Source organism: Manacus vitellinus, unplaced genomic scaffold, assembly GCF_001715985.3.
Source record: "Manacus vitellinus isolate BGI_N305 unplaced genomic scaffold, ASM171598v3 scaffold_26_pilon, whole genome shotgun sequence".
In the NCBI taxonomy this organism is placed as follows: Eukaryota; Metazoa; Chordata; class Aves; order Passeriformes; family Pipridae; genus Manacus; species Manacus vitellinus.
Genome location: NW_021939960.1, coordinates 2,472,656 through 2,486,138, shown reverse-complemented (window position 1 = coordinate 2,486,138; position 13,483 = coordinate 2,472,656).

Genomic DNA, 13,483 nt, shown 5'->3' with positions numbered 1-13,483 from the left:
TTAGTCAGCTCTTGAGGAGAGTGAAGGGGAGGGAAGCTGCACTTTGGTTTTCAAACATTCTTTAAAGTGGGAGTTTTGTTGCTCTGCAAGCAAATTCCAGTCTATCCTTTTTGTCAGGGAATATTCATTATCACAGTAACAGTTTTTGTGACTGTTGAATGAGTGGACACAACCTGAGTGTCTTCCTTATCTGTAGGTGAAGTGCCTCTGTTCTGCTGCTTGGAAAGCTCTTTTTTAACATCAATTCCAAACCCAAATAGCCCAAAGAACTAACAACAAAAACTGTTTTTCTTTAGTAACTCAGATGCACCGGTTCATACGTTCCCCTGGGACCAGCAGTGATGAATGTGTATGATTCTCAAAGAATAGGCAGTATTTTCAGTGCTTAAAAAAATAATAAATAAAATAAATAATAAAAAGGGGCCCTGCAGTCCCTGCTCTGAAGGAAGGATTGTCTCATCCTCAGACAGAGCCCTTGACTTGTAAATTTTGATCGTCTACCTCCTGTGTAATTCGGACATTAACTGATCCACGCTGATGATATGCAGTGCTGAAAGAGGAATTCCTGAGCTCACAGGGGCCCAAATTACATTGATTATTTCCCAGACACTCCCAGGTATTCATACGGAGAGTCAGTGCCAAAGATGTACCTGCACAAATAAATTTGCCCTGCAGTGGTGCTGGGGTGGTGTTTTATAACCTCCACACCCAGAGGTACCTGAGCCTGTGCTGAGAGAGGCAGTTCTGGAGTATTAAGGACAGGGAGCCTGAGCCTGTCACCCTTGAAGGGAGTGGGAACGTTGTCCTTGCCTTCAGAGGGACACAAACCCTGTTTCATAAGCATTTGTGTCAATGGAATTAATTGTCCCAAGTACTGAGATAACTCTGAGATCTCTCTCCACCCAGCAGAAGGGAAATTGGATACAGCACCTTTCTGCAGAGAATTTCCTGTGGGACCATCAGCTGTAGGAACTCATTTAAAACCATTCCCTTGGCTGCTGTTTTTTACCAAGGGGACTTTTTTTCATGTTCCAACCTCTCCAGCATTGACTTGCACAGAAGTCACAGAGGAGGGGTGAAAAAGCCTGGGGAGATGTTTCCAGAAGCACAGTGTGATCTCAGGTGATGCACAAGTGCTTCTGTCACTTGGTTGACGAGTTAAATATTATTTTCTAATTCTATTCTCATTTGCCAACCTTTAGGATTGCAGTGGGGTGCTTCCAACAAGATTTACCTTTTCTTACCTATTAAAAATAGAGTAGACTGATCTCTTATTCCTGCAAGTCACTACCAGCTGGCTATCACAGACACTTTATTTTCCTAGCTGTTTTTCCCTCACATGAGGAATTTTGTGCTGTTCAGATGTGTAGCACCAGAATGTATTAGTTCCCCTCCCCACTGTACAGATTAGAAATAACTCCAAATGGAGGAATTGTCCAGGTGGGGGAATTTGGCACAGGCTCTGCCTCACCTGGCACTGCCAGGATTTAGTCTCTGTTATTTCCTTACACACCCAGAGCATTCTTAGGTGCAGCACCTTCAGTGCTGTTGGTGGGTTATTGGAGCACCTGGAGGCTCCATGGGTTTCCTTTTCCAGAAGGGAATTTTACCTACTCAAACTGACTTTATTACCAGCACAAAAAGTTTGAAAGGAATCACTGAATCTAAGCTGAATGTGCTTGTAAAAGGCCAAGACCATTAAGATTGGGATAAAACAGATTGTTGGAGAGTGGAAGGGGGTCCTTGGGTATGAGGGTTGTTGAGTTGTTCTGTCGGAAGTTAAAAAGCAACCTCCAAAATGGGAGATGTCTGGCATTAAAAACTATGAAGTCTGGCATATCTGGGGAAATTTAGGTTTTATTTTTTTAATATGTTCCTTTGAGGGTGAACTCAATAAAGCTCTCGATGTTGGAGGTTAATGCAACAATATCCACAATAAAAAGGGTATCCAGTGCAGTCTGTCACAGAAAGCAAAAAAAATTATCCTGCACTAAAAATATTTTCCCCCCCAAAGTATCCAGAGAGCTAGTCCAGTAAATAAAGGAATATGGCCATAGACTAAATAGATTTTGAGATGATAAGTCTTTTATTTTTGCAATAATAGTAGCTAATAAAAAAAAACCATTTAAAATCTGAACAATGTGTTTATGTTCAAATAACAAATATAAATTTCCAAATGGTTATCTCCATATTTCTTAATGGTAATGCATTCCAAGTTCTAAATCCAGCAAATACCCATTTTCATTCTAGAATTAAGTTATCCTATAAAGTAACAGCAACAGATAGGAGGAATTTATGGTGGAAATAGAGATTATTGATTCTTAATGCATAAAGGATTCATAAGGCAAACATCAGTGGCAAAATAATTTTATATTTTATTTTTATATTTCTCTGGAAAGTGTATAACTGCAATGGCTTATTTTACTAAACAGAGGAAAAGTATAAAAATCTTCGGAATATTCTTAGCCAGAAAGGTAATAAGTGCTTAGATTACTGGATAAAATGTGGTTTGCTTTAAGTAGAATACGTCAAAATAATCAGTTCAGGATTTCTGATCATGCCTACTGTGATTTAAGGATATTCACCTTCCAGCAAAGCATCACACAAAACTCAAAGATGGACAAACCTGCAAAATGATCATCCTGCAAAAGTAATCTGGTTTCTACACATGGATTTTTGGCAGTCCTGCCTAACCCCTGAAAAGCCTGTTTAGATGCACATGAAATGCACTGAGATGTTACAGGGCAGCAGATCCACTTTCCTGAGCTTTTTTTGCTGTAAAAGAAATCGCTGTAGGAGTATCAGATTTTTTTAAACTTATAAAAACAACTCAACGTTACCCTTTTAAATTGTTTCCACTGACAAGCGAATTCACGGTGGCATTTGTTCCTCCAGATCCCAGTACACACGAGTATCCATAATGATCCATCCCTGGAATGGCACAGCTCTTCTGTGCTTGCTACCTGTCAGCACTTGTACTCAAGAACCTTGAATATCAGTGACTCACTAATGTTTTATGATATTTTACCTCACTTTATGGTAGTCATTTATGACAAGACCAGAATGACATAAACTGCCATAAAGCAAAGCAATGCAATCACACAAATGACCATAAATCAAGATAGCAACAGAAAAAGGTCATAAAAAAAGGAAAGAAAATTGGAGAAAACAACATGTGAGTTCAGATCCACAAGTCTGGAGTTAGAAGCACCAAACTTCAGGACAGATGGATGTGAGCAGCAAGAAAATTCAGTGTTCCACTGACACTAATCATTCCGTGTGGCACTGGCAGTGATACATAGAGGGGCTTTTGTTACTTTTAAGCCTGTTGTGATGTATAAAGAGCTGATTGCAACTGTGAATGGGTTTTTTTTTCTCCTATGAAGTTATCTTAGCTTTGTCCTACACCCTCAGCAATTCCCAACCCAGATGACCTTTTGATCATCTTTTCTATGATCTATATCTGTTGGTTTGGGGTTTTTTTTAAATGAAAAATATGTTCCTGGCAATCAGGTTGGGCACCTCTAAAAGAGTGGGATGGTGATGTTCTCCTCTTGGAAGAATCTTTTTCTTGGTCTGGAGGAGGAGCTCCCAACCAGGAGGGGAGATTGGATGTCTGAGAGTGGTCAGAGAGAATTTTATGGAGCTGGGGGTTGTTGGGGGTTGAGTAGGAAGGTTCCCAGGCTCATGGGGCTGTGCTGGTGTGATGTGGATGGGGACAAGTGACATCAGGGAGAACAAGGAGCTGAGCAGGAGCAGAGCCTAATTGGGCAGCAGAAGCTGCAGGCAATGAGGTGTAACGGGACACACACCACACCTTAAAGTTATACCACCATAAAAATGAGAAACTGCCAGCACTGGAGATAACAGCATTTATGAGCAGAATTTATGGGCTGCTCATGTGGTATAAATATATACAGTACACAAACACCAGTGGGAATAAATTCCACTGGACAACCCTGTTATTTTAACAGTAACCTTGAAAATATTATGTTATTTAACTGAAGAAAATGTTAAAGGAACAATACATAATTTAATCTCCTTCTCTACCTTGTACAGTGCACCTCTGTATTAGCAGCAGTGATGTTTTCAGAACTGCATTAAGACATACATTGATAGTTAATTGCATTTATTTTAACATCTCTGTGCTTCTCTGTCCACACCCTTGCTCTTTCATCCTGTGTGCAAGCCTGTTTCTAATCAAGCTGATGTGCTGGAAACACTATGAAGACACAATTTTATCTCTAATCTTGGTCTAAGACCTCTAATTCTTTCCCTGCTCTGCTTCTCTGTTTCCTCAGTCAGTGGCTTTCCTGCTTTGAGGAATCACTTGTGCTCACAACTGCCAGAACCGTTTCTAGTCATTTTTTAAAATTCTTCCTTGTCAAAGGACGGCAGTGTAGTAAATGGATATGACAGAAATGTAGCAGATAAGCAAAAAGAAACCCTAAAAACCCCAAAGCACTTGAGCTGAGAGATACTGAGCAAGTGCATTCTCAGTGAGCTGAGCTGGGGTGCCAAGGCATCAAACTCAGAGGTGCAGCAAAGGCATGAGCTGCTCTTGCCCTGTCCTGTGTCCCCACTCTGGGCTGAGGGACAGTTTGTTTCCCTTCTTGTCCCTCTGCAGGAGAAAATCTGGAATCTTATGGATCACTCCAGTTTGACTCTAAAGGTCCTTTTTGTAGCCAGGATAGTTTCACCTGAGAGTCACCCATGGAGTGGTAGGAGAGACCTGTGAGGTGGAAGGAAGGCACAGAGGAGGGGTTGGTGGTCAACCAACCAAGAGACACTTCTGTAGTGCCTGGGATCACCACAGTCCCTTTGGGACTTGACTTCCCTGCTAATTCCCTATCCATAGCAGAGAGAGCAGCTGGGAAATGAAAATGCCATGGCCTGCACTTCAAAAGAAAATTTGTTAGCCTTTCTGACTACTTTCAGATCCAATTTTAGGAGTTGTGCACCAGGGTGGAAATTCCCTCTCTCTGCCTGTTCTCTTGCTGCCAGCAAAGTAAACTAGGACGAGTTAACAGAATGATCCAAGAGTAAAGAAAAAGCTGGTATCTTAATTTTTGATGCAGTCTATGTGTTCTCATTATTACATTGTCTGTTTGTATTACTTTTGATTTATAATGTAATTGGGGAACTATAGAAATGTTAATGGGAAAGATACTGTTCTGAATATGACAAAGTTGTTTACTAATTGTTGCCTTTAACTTAGGCTAATTTTGTAGTATTGAAATATTTTAAAATGTTTTATTTCTTTATTTTCAGGTTGTCACAAAAGCATTGTTTAGTTTAAACTCCATTCTCAGACGAGCTGAGCTTTCTCCCTCTTTAAAACTAGGAAAATAGTGCAAATTAAAAATTTGTTACACTGCGGTTCAATCTCAAACCTTTAGGCAAGCCCATCCATTTTGTTAAATATTTAGATGAGAAATCGTTGCTTGTATGTTTATTTATTTATTTTTGCAGCATCCACCGTGCTGCTCATTATCTTAGGGGAGATGGAGAATATTGCAATGATTATTAGTAAGCTTGATAATGAGATTACTGAACCATTTGCAGTTGACTTTTTTTTTTTTTTGTGATGCATAATTACAGAGGTTTATTTACAGTGCCTTTAGAGGTTTTGGTTTTGTTTTTTGCCTTTTAATGGTTCCCATTTATATCCTTTGTTCTCCATGTAAGGGATTGTATCTCTGGAAGTTTTGCATTTCTCCCTCCCATGAAATGACTGTGTTATACTTTAGATGGGAGAAAGAAGCTCCTATTCAGCCAAGTGATCCTCACTCTGAAAGCTCTTTTATCCTTGAGTAATCTGACTGATATTAATTGGGAATACTCAGGTAAATAGGATTATTTGTGCATTTATCCTGGATGACTCTTCCAGACTATTCAAGTCAATGGAGGGAGTCTCATCGACTCTCTTTGGCCTTGTCTGTCTCATAAATATGATATATTAGTAGAAAACAGTAGAAAGGAAGAGCTGCTTTGCAGGTCTTAAATATCTCATAACTGGGGGTTGTTAAGGTTGATCACATCATTGTCACATTTATTACTCCCATTCTTGACTGTTACCCACCAAAATAACTGTGATTGCAGCAATTTCTGAAGCTCTGGGTGGAGGATTCCTGGTACAGAGGGGGGGAAAAAAGAAGAAAACAACTAAGAGAATTGGGGCAGTTACTGAGAACAGGAACAGGACAGTCCTTGGGGAATAGAGAACTATGGAATAAAATTGCCCTGGTTCTACTTCAATTTATCTGACAGTCAGGCACCTGTTATTTGGAGATCACATGGTTATACATGTGAAAATACATAGGTTTTTTTATCCTGCTCTCTCAAAGTCTTTAATATAGTGAAAGGTCTCCCATTGCCTCATTGGGCTTGGTTTCATTTTCAGACAGAAAACCTTAAAAAGCTCTTTTTATCTCCCTGTTTTGCCAGATCTATTTACAATCAGATTCTAAATTCTTATAGGAAAATGGGAACATTTTATAGACCCAACTTTATCCACCTAAATCAGGCACAAGCAAAAATGTGGAAATGGGTGTTAATATGCAGCATTAAAGTCATGGCTCTAATACAAGGTATTATTTAGAAATCAGTGGGACATTTCACTTGTAAAAATTACAAGTTCTGAGATTCCTTTCATCTCCAAAAGCAGATCTGCATCAAACACTTGAAATTTGTATAAATCCAAACTTAAAATGCCTTAAACACAGAATTAATTTTTCCCTTCCGCAGCAAGCAAGTCTCTTGCTCTAAAAACTGAAAACCACACAGCACATCTCAGTTTTGTTGCAACAAGTGAGAATTTAGGGAAATAAAAGGACAAAAGGATCCAGAATAATTGCATTTCCTTGTGGAATAATGACAAAGCTAAAAAGTTGTTTATTTTATCTGAAGACGTGTCTGTTGACTGCTTCATTATACCAAGAATAAAACTGCACCACAAAAGGATACATAACTTATCCAAGGCAATTTAAAGCCATATCCCAAACACTCTGGCTGTAACAGAAATACCTTCTGCAACTTCAATGGATCAAGTCTATGGAGAGTCAGTGGGAGAGGAGGAAGATGATCACTCCCACTATTTAACTTGCATTCCAGCCATGAACTGTAATGCTGAATCCACCCAATGCAGGATTAAGGAACCAACACACCCCTTGATTTTTAAAGTGCAACATGTTTTTGCTTTTTTTGAGCCCGGGCTGTGTGAGTTAGTTCACAGGATTGCTGCATTCAGCTCCTTTTTTTCTCTAAAAGCATGTGAATACTCCCCTGTGAAGTGCACACAATGACAGCCACCACCACACCTGATTTTTCCAAGTACTGCCCCATGAAGTGAGAGAAAACCTCATTAGAGTACACTTTTATTTATTTTTTTTTAAGAGAAAAGGTCCAAAAACTGTGTTGAACATCCAGGGTTAATTTTACCCTTTGAAATTACAGATTCAGCTGAAGTGCCATCACCTGGTTGTGATAACTTGTCACACTGTTGGAATTTAAGCAGCAGAGATCTACTGGGAGTAAACGTCCTTGTGTACACTGGCTAAAGGATGGCACCCTGGGGCTTCCCCCAGGCCTCCAGGATCATATATTGAGCCTGGGCTGATTTCTTCCCGTGGTTCTGAAGCACATTTAATCATCTCACTAAGGTGCCCTATGTGGTCCATAATTAATATTGCACGTTGACTTTGGAAGGAAGCTTTGGGGGGGATTTGGAGGATCCAAAAGAAATATGGCAACTTCTTTATATTCAACAGAGACTCTGCATGGTGGAGATTGAGCTCCTCCATTTTGAGGGATGAGGAGAATGCTTCTTTTTTCACCCCTTGCCCCTCACACTTGTAGTTTTCTCCCTGTTTAAACACCGTCCCAGCGCTAATTTTTGCCAAAAGTGAAAGAGAGGGTGAAAAATCATTAATTCAATTTCTCACTGGTTTGCCTCTGGTGATTGCTGTCACTTCAGGTAATAGCTTGTCTGTGGTTCTGACCCAATTCTTAAACCAGTCTTTCCATACTCAACCAATTAATCTAATGGTTCATTAATTGCAAACATCTGAAATCATTAGAACCTGATTGAGCACAAAAGCATCAAATCCCGTGAAGCTGTGACTGCTTAGCCAGCAAATGGTCTCATTGCAAAGGAATGTCAATGTTTATAGTAAATGTAACCTAAACTAGGGTGTTCATTGACATATCCCTCCATTTGTATACAACGGCTCTGACATCTATCAGTTCAAGAGTGCATGATTTATCCACTGCTATATCCTGGAACTGACAAGCCAAAGATTACAGCTTAACCTACATGAAAGCAGAGGCTGTATGTATTCCTAAAATAAATATTTAGTAACTGACAAGCTCTGGTTAATATTAATTCCTGATAGAAAGCAGTCAATTTAAGCTTACTTCATGCCAAAATCTATTTGTATTTTGTAAATCATTTTTCATGAATATAGTTGAGAGAATCTCAAGGAAATATGTAAGTGGGGGTGGGTCGTTGTATCAGTTGTATTTTATATCTCCCACATCTGCATTAAAGGGACCATTCCATGCGCCCATGAATTGGGGCAGACCTGGATAAGGACACACACAAACAGCTCTGTGATGGGAACCGTAAAACAGAGACTTACTGAAGTGAATTTAGTCAGTGTGAAAGATGCCAAATCTGTCATTCTGGAACATGAAGCCTTCAGTTCATCCAGGGGGGACACAGCACAGGTAGTGCTAAACCTCACTGCCAAAGTGCACCACGGATTCCTCTGTCACCTTGATGTTAGAGACCCTGGAGGAGCACAAGACCAGACTTAAGCACATGTGCTCACAGTGTCTGTTTTGGGTTTTTCTCTTTATTCTCTTTTTCTTTTTTGGTGCTCTGGTCTAGCTGACAAGGTGGTGATGGATCAGAATTTGGGCTCGATGGTCTGTGATTTTTCTTCTGTTTGTTTATAAAGGCTACTAATTGTCCTACTGATAGATAAATAGGGAAAGAGAGGAGAATGTCCATTAGAGCATTTCTGAGCATTGGCACTCCCCAAAATGCTCCTACCTTGCTGCTCTGATGGAGCTGCCTTCCCACAGAGTCCACTCTGGGGCTGTCATTACCACTGTCCTCAACGTGGGTACTGTAAAGGAGAAATCTTATTTTCCTGTTGAACACAAGCTTTGATAGAGGTCTTCGTAAAAAAACACTTAGTGTGTGGTTACAAGTATGAAACTATGATGCAAATACAAGCTCATCCTACCCGTGGACAGGACAAAAGCTAATCCTGCCCATACCAACTGGGAACTGAGCAGCCACAGCACAGAACTGGGAAACACTGGTGGGGAAACAGCTTCAGGCCATGCAAGTGTGGCTGCTTGGCCTCAAACAGGACCAGGTCTCCTACCTGTACCATGTTTTCTATTTTTTCTTTTCCACACAATGCATGTCACACACATACAACCTCACCCCGCAGTACTCAGTGCTCTCACATCTCCATGTGTCCATTCCATGTGTCTCTGCTTCTCAGGCTCATTTTTGTGCCTGGGCCTTCATCTGGTCTCTAATTTGGAGGGGTGGCTGCTGTTTTTTCAGTTAATTCTGTGCTAAATTTCTTCTTATGTATGAACTTAAACAAACAGTACCTGCAGTTCTGCTCAGGTGGTGATGTAGCAAAGGCAAGCACTGTTTTCTGAAATATTCCTATTTAAAAGTTTGATACTAAGGGTGCAGAGTGATAGTCAAAGGGCTTAAACAGCTTCCATTGGAATAGGATCCTCTGCTCCTTCAGCTAAGGGCGGGGATGACCTGGAGAGGAGAGCAGGGAGGGAGCCAGGGCTGGAAGATAATCAGGGAAGGACCAAGTGTGTGCTTCTGGCAAGGGATGAGCAGTATCAGTACCCTAATGATCCAGGGCAGTGGCCTGAGGAAGTCCTTGGAGTGTGGTTTCCTTTATCACTTTTACTGGGCTGCCCTTTGGGAATGAGTTATGATCTGATGGTTTGATCTTTTGTATTGTGTATGGGGTTATTGCACCTTTTAGTCCCTGACAACAGTAGTAAAGCTGCCAAGTATTACTTAAAGTGTGGGAATGTTTATAAGAGCTCAGCAAAGGAGAGTGCCTGGTATTCAGAGTGCTAAGAGGACAAAAAACACTATGAAGCATTGAGCAAAATGGGGTGCTGGGTGCAATACCTCGCTCTGAAATTAACTTTTCCAGCTGGTAAATTCAGCCTTTATCAGACTGCAAGGGCCAATGGCCGTAAATAAATTAAAAGTATAAATAAATAAAAATAAATAAATACTGAAGACCACAATTCCAGGGCACCTTTATGCTGCTATTTGAGAACTGCACATGATTCTAAATATACATGTATGTTCACATGTGCTGTGGAAATATTTCAGGTGAAATCCCCAAACATGTTTGTTCTGAACACGAAATGGAGTTAAATTATTCGGTTTTTGACAATGTTCTAATGGAATCATAGTTCAAAATATTCAGTGGAAACATTACGCTCCCCCATCATTAAGGTGAATTTTGTTTGCATGCTCTTTTCCCAGAACACTGATGTTAATTTTTGCTTAACTTTAGTCTTACAAGGTATGAAGCAATTTAACAGACTGGGTAACCTTTCATTAAAGTTCAGTGCAGTACTTAAGCATGTTGGGTGCATTAATTGTTAGCTGACAGCTATTATTTCTCTGAAACCCTTTTGTAGTAAAATATCTGCTTGATGGATTGGATTTTACAAAATTTGCATTTCATTGAGCCAGAGTTAACTGGTGCTCAGAGCTACTGTAGATATTTAAATTAGAAAACAATAATTCTCTCAACTATTATTAAATATCAATGAAAACTGTAAAACTTGTTTAGGATAAACTCTTTATTATGGAGTTCTATCCCTGCACGTTGGTTTTGACATACTATAACAAAACTGGGTTCTAATATAGACAGGTCTAAGTGTCTGCACCCAGTCCTGAGTGCTGGCTCAAGCTGCACAAAGATTTTGAGCTCTGTATTGTTAAACACAAGGGAAAAGCCAGGAAAATCAGCAGCTTTATGTGTTTTCCTAAAGCTCTGCTTCAGAGATGGAGTCAGATATAGATATATGTGTATATATATATATTTCTTCCTCAGGATGCCATTAGAGGGTGTAATGCATGGTGAGCAATTCTCTGAGGTGCCACAGAGCGTGGAATTTCCCAGATAGTAAACTCTGAAGACTTTAATGGATTAACATAGTTTTCCTGGCTACTGACTTTGCAATGACCCTTGTGTCCAGCAGACTAAACTACCACCAGCACTACAACAGTGAGAAGAATAACAGAGCATCAGTGGCAGCAGCAGCATTTACTGACTGGAGTTCAGCACTGTGGTGGTACCAGCGTGGAGGAGACAGTGAGAAAGGAGTAGAAAGGACTAGAAAAGGATATCAAATCTCTGAGAAGCTGGTAGAGGTTGACAGTGATAAAAGAGGGGTAAATCACCTTGGAAAGAACATGAGTTTTATGTTTTAGCCAGTTGGTTACAAGCTGCTCAAGAAGAGAGAGCAGAACAGCTGTTTTAACACAGAGGTTGTGTTAAAAAATTAAAATTAAAAAAAAAGAGACAAAGCTGAGGCAGAGGTAGCAAATAAGAACATTAGACCTGTTACCTTGAAGGCATCTGGCTGAACTTGTTGGCCTAGAGGGAAGATGCCAGGAGGGAAGGAGGACCAAGAAAGAGGATCCTTTGAAATCAAATTGTCCAACAAAGAGGATGTTCTGAGGGAGGAATTATAAAACGTGACTGAGAGAAGCAAGGCAGTCAAAAGTTTCTCCCAAGCAGGGTACAAAAAATTTCTAAATTGATAGGACAATCAATTAACACAGAGATGAAAGACTATAATTGAGGGTGGAGCACTAACCTGATCTATGTTGTTTTATACACACTGATACACCATTATTAGGATCAGTTGACCTTTTATTTTTTTTCTAACACGTGTCTGTGCATCCTCTCTGATCACCCCTCCATTCATGCCATCATCCTTCCTTGGTTCCCAATATATTGCTTATAATTACTCAGTGAAACCTCATGAAACAGAAATCTAGGAACGTGTTTCTGAAGAGAGTCATGAGCACAAATATACAGATAACAGCACAGATATTGCATCTTTATTTTTTTTTCACTTGAGAAGTTAAACATGTAACACTATTGTCTGGTAATGGCAGAGTAAATTAATATTTCTTTGATGATGTTAAAGATCAGAATAAAAGTTGAGTCAAGCCTACCTATCCCTAAATCAATTACCTGCTATAATTTGGTAAAATTAGCTGACTTTAACCACTAATCTCAGATGCTTTATTGAATACGTAAGAGTAGCAAGAAATTCCTTAGATCATCAGTATTATCTCATCAGGAGTGGAAGGAGAATGTTACTTCCTTCCATATCCCAGAAATCTGATGAGGAAAGGAGAAAAGCAGCAAGAAGAGTGAGTTACTTAATTATTCAAGAGGGAATTTCCTCTTCAGCAAATTCCTCTCTCAGTTCAGCCAAATCTTGTCATTACATGGCTTCTAATTTTAGGAAGAATTTGGATATCAGGTCAGGATCTTAACATTTGACTGTAGAGTCCCTGTCACAGAGAATGGTCAGGTATCTCTACTTCTTTATTAATTCAGGGGTCTGCCATGGTAAGACCCCACACAGCCAAATTCTTTGCATGTTGTCTTTACAGTTTCATTTTTATGCTCAAGAAGAGAGAAAGGAGAAATAACTCAATAATGCTGCAATTTTAGCAGTATCCTTTGAAGATCCTCCTCCCTGTCCTTTCCATTCCCACGAGTCCATTATCCCACAGGTACCTTGCATCTGTCACTGGATGGGAATGAGCCCCTTGGGTTGATTTAGATCAATACCTTGACCTTCAGGAAAATCCTTTGTTTGTATCAAGTAGACAATGGAAAAAAAACACCAAAATTAAATGAAAAAAATAGCACGTTTATCATATGTGAGATATGGAAACAATGGATGGGAAGTTCAGTAAATGGAGGCAGTTTGTGGTGCAGAAAACATGGAAATCTGAGTAATTGTCCTTCAGATTTGTGATGACCTTTGGGATATTTGGGAGACAGAGGGTGAAATCTGTCACATTTGCATTGTGCACTGAGCTCATCCATACACAGAAATGAAAATAAAAATGAAGAGGAGCTTCATTTAGGGAATCTTTGTTATTGGGTGTGGTAGGGGAGGAAAAGGAGGGAGATCTGCAAAGAGATCATGTGAAACAGAGCTTGAGAGATCAATTTTACGTTGGTTAAAGCAGAAAATTAGCCATATTTTCATAGGGGAATTGTCATGATTGTGTTCTAATGTTTTCAAAATGAAGCATTCCCCAAGGCAGGGAAGACTGGGGAGAACATCTCAGTGGCAGTGTGATGCTTTAAAAAATTAGAAAATGGCCAGTCATGCATTTAAAAGATCTAAAAATAAGTTGGTTGGTCATTTGTGTGAT